A 4,455-nucleotide genomic window follows, 5' to 3' on the forward strand; every position below is an offset into this window, starting at 1 on the left:
TTCAAACTCATTTAAAACCCCATCCATGGATTGAGTTTTCTGTCTGTGCTGCTGGGGCAGCTAAAGAAGGAGAAAGATGAGATCAGAGCAGTGTTTCAGCTATCTTGATTCAATTTTGAGTTAATATCTATAATGTTATGTATACAAACTGGATCTACTCCTGCAATTTTCTTTTTTTTTTTTTTTTTTTTTTTTTTTGCAGTGAGGTGCACAAGGCCAGGGAAGGTTTCTGTTTTCAGCTAGGAACCCGTCTAAGCTTCAGTCATGGAAATCTTGGGTCACTCCAAAACCTCACTTGAGTGTTGTACATCCCCACAGACTAAGAAAAATGTTCTTTTCCTTTTTTCATTGTTTCTTTCCTTGTTGTTTTGCACTCTCAAGAGCACAAATTCTTTCTAGCATGTGCCTAAGCAAGGCAGAGGCAAAGCTTTAAGTCCTTCTCTCTCCTTAAAAATAAAGCAGTGGAGCAAGAGGCAGCAATAGCATAAGTGGAAGAGTCAACAACTTAGAGTAGTTTAAAAACCTTATAAGTTCACCAAAAAAAAAAAAAAAATATTTCACAGGGAAATGAGAAAGGCACATAAAATACAGAAAGCCATAACGATGTCTGCCAAAATCTAGATGCAAATATATTTAGGATTGGTTCCACTTGATGTTTGTTTTAGTTCCGCTGTAATGCTCAGCCTCGCCTGGAGCTGACTCACAGCGATTCTGCAAGGAAACAAAGTTTAACATCTCAATCGAGGAGAGATGCATCTCCCCAGCTTTTACTGACCAAGGAAAATTATCTGATTTAGAAAACGCTTGACACCTCTAAGAGCTCCGCAGGCTCAAATGCCTTGCCTAGCCTGAATTAGCTGTAGCAGATAATTCTGCAGGAAATGTTTAGCAAGCTTATTAGGCCTCTGCATATTAACACAGAGGGGGGAAAAACCTTTTGCCATGGCTATTGAATCCTGCATGTAAAATATTTTCCAGTAAAAAGATGGCAGCAGACTGCCTTACTGCTATTTGCTTCTGTCACCAGACTCAGTTTAATTCAAAGTTTATTAAAGTAAATGGGAATCAGAAATTTAATAAACTTATAAAATACAATTATTTTATACATTCCCATAGGAAGGGCACTTCAGGACATGGTAGAGACTCACAGAATCACAGAATGTTAAGGGCTTGGAGTGGACTTAAAGGTCATTTAGTCTGCCATGGGCAGGGACACCCCCCAACAGACCAGGTTCCTCAAGGCTCCATCCCACCTGGACTTGAGCACTGCCAGGAATGGGATACCCACAACCTCCCTGGGCAACCTTTGCCAGGGCCTCACCACCCTCACAGTAAAGAATTTCTTTTTGATAGCTAAGCTAATTTTCCTCTCTTTCAACTTGTACTCATTACTTCTTGTCCTATAACTACATTTCCTGATGAAAAACCTCTATCCAGCTTCGCTGTAGGCACCTGCAGACACTGGAATATCTTCTCCAGGTGGATGGTCTGGGGTTCACTGTGAAACCTGCCTCACTCTGAAGAGTTCTAACTGAAAAAAAAAAAAAATTGTACAAAAAAATAGAAAGAAAAACATACAAAACAAGAAGGGGGAAAATATCATCTGGTTTAAGGTCTAAAATAAAGCCTAACCAGACAAAGCACTCTCCTACAATTTAGCTGCAGTGATCTCAGCTGGGCTCAGCTGTGTGTGTCAGGTCCCATCAGAAATGCTCTTGGTCTCTGTCACTTCTTTTCAAGTTCCCAGAATCCAGGGCCCTCCCCAGTGCCCAGCTCGGAGCTGTCAGCCCCAAACTCAGTGTGCATTAAACCTCCAGGTTGGACCTTAAATGCTTTGTTGTCTGGCCAGGTGGAAAGGCCTCCTCTATAGAAAGGTTTCCAGAATAACATGAGGCTCTTTCACAAGCTGTCTCTTCCAAACACAAATCTTTCCTCATTTTTATTTTTATCAAAAAAAAAAAAAAAAAAAAAAAAAAAAAAAAAAAAAAAAAAAAAAAAAAATTGGTGGGACTATTCAAACTTAGGTGATAATATCTGAAGGTGCAGATGGGTGCATCTATTTGCCTGCCATCACCACACCAAGGTTTCTTCTCCTGCTGAGGATCCCATTAACATGTAAATCTTCCCCATTCTTGCCTGACACCTGAATTTTTCAAAATAATTTAGCATCCCTTTTTCTCACCTTCAGGGCAACTCTCTTCTTTTTAAATGTTAATTAGGCATTTGGTGGCTTAGCCTGAAGTATTAAATTCAAAACCATTTATCAGTTTCCCTCACCTCCCTTCACCCCCATTCACCTCTCAATCATCACTGTAGAGAAGATGGAACTGTCTTTGGTTCTCTTCCATCCAGACTTCTGATCATAACCAAGGATGTAAAATATCCCATGGGCAGGTGACAGGAAGAATTTGTTGTCTTTGGAAATGGCTTGCACAAAGTCACTTATGGATTTACCATTCACAGCCACCATGAGAAAACCTGGATTCTGCTCTAGACTTGTAAAACAGCAGCAGTCAGGAAGCTGCATATCCAAGCAAGCATCACCTCCTGCAGACCAGGCTGGCAGATGTTCTTTGCCTACCCCTGGAAATATCCTGGTCCTACTGCTTAGCAAACAGCCATCAACGCTGACAGAATCAGGATTTCATCCTGCATGGCTTCTGCATTGCCTACAATGCCCCACTGCATCAGAGTTTGGATAGCTCCCTTTAATACACTAATGTATATTTACTATGTTTGTATTTTGAGCCAAGAGATGCCAGGAGCTCTCATAATATCATAAAACCTGACAGCCTGAATCTGAGTAGTGACAAGCCTATGGATGACTCTGCTGAAAAGCCTTGAGTAAGGCTTCCTTCAGCTCCAGAAGCTTTACTGAAATCTCCAAATCTCTGCAAGAAGATTCGGACAGCACAACACTGGGTAACCAAAGTCAGTGTCACCCAGCTGCTGCTGCCTGGCAGGGGCTCCACTGCAGAAAACAGTATAAATTGAACAGAAAAACTAATGTTTGTTCTGTCAGCTGCACCTGCCTATCAAACCATGCTGCCCATTAGAGGTTATTTTCCAAAATCTCTTCACCTAATAAACTGAGGCGACACAATGATACTTATGCTGCTGTGAAATACTGCAGCCTGTCAGGGCTGGAATACCTAACTATCAAATCTACCACCTCCTTCTCCTCTCCAGAGAATTTTAACTCATGACAGAAGCGAATTGGAAAGGCAGATGTTTTTATGGCTGTTTTGAGAGAGAAGCAGATCCTACATCAGAAAAGAGAGTTTGGAAACAGCCTTCCTCTCTCCCAGTTACGTAGGAAAAAGTGTCTCCATTAAGTGTTTACAAACCCCATAATCCAACAGGCACAGAGCAATGGGGTTAAATAAACAAAACCAAAGGTTTGTGCCATTTAGTGCCAGTGTACACAAATCCAGAGCAGGTTTGTTTTAGTCTATTACACAAAATAACTGCTTCAGATGCTGTTATGGGCACTCATCTCTGACATGGGACATTTAATTCCCCATCAGAATCAATTAACTCGTGGTTGAGACTACAGCTGCAGGGAATACTAATTAATAACTATTAATTAGTCAATTAAAGGTTGGCACAGCCTGTCAGCCTCTGTCTCAGGTGAGTGTTATACCGTACAAGGCTCACTGAAATAACCAGTTTGAAACTAAGCACATTTTCCTTTTGAGGAAAGCAATTAATCTGCTGCTTGTAATTCTGCTCAGTTTCTTCATTAAAAGCAGCATTTGTCCCTCTCTGCTGCAGACTGTTCAGCAGATAACCTTCCTCACTGTGCTCACCTGCATCACAACACCTTGAGATGCTCAGCTCTGGTCATGGTCCATTTGTCCTCATCAGATCCTGCAGCAAGGGGAGCGATTGCTGCAGCAGCTCCCACAGCTCACTGCTGGGCTGCAGCCCTGGCAGGACTCTGGAAACCTGGCCTGCAGGCTGGGAGGAGGCTGCTGTGCCAGGAGACAGCTTTCTGTGTGAGCTAAACTGGAAAGGGAATCTGCTTCCCCCCACTCCCACCCAAGAACCAGCTTAGGAATTCCAGCTGCAGAGCAGGCGGTCAAAAATCTCCAAGTTCCTAGCGAGGCCACCAGCACCTGGAACTGCTTCTAAAAGAGGAAGCCACCTTCCAAAAAGCTGGGAGGATGGTTTATGTACAGCCCTGCTGGCTGAGCTGCTGCACACCTGCAGAGCAACTGGAATGGCTTCCTCCACAAGGGTGCTAAAATAGCTTATCAGCATCTCAAAATAAAGCAAAGTGGTGATATAAGGACAAGCCCAAAGATAGCCAAGGTTTACAACTTGGGTGGGAGGGGAATGGAACTAAAATAACACACAGCCTAAGAATATAGTCTTCACAATTTTTCCTGTATGAGATTTCTCTAAAGGACCCTTGAAAATAATCGCTGTGAAATCAAGCTGGAGAACAAAGGA

This window comes from Oenanthe melanoleuca, chromosome 8 (assembly GCF_029582105.1).
Source record: "Oenanthe melanoleuca isolate GR-GAL-2019-014 chromosome 8, OMel1.0, whole genome shotgun sequence".
NCBI classification, from domain to species: domain Eukaryota; kingdom Metazoa; phylum Chordata; class Aves; order Passeriformes; family Muscicapidae; genus Oenanthe; species Oenanthe melanoleuca.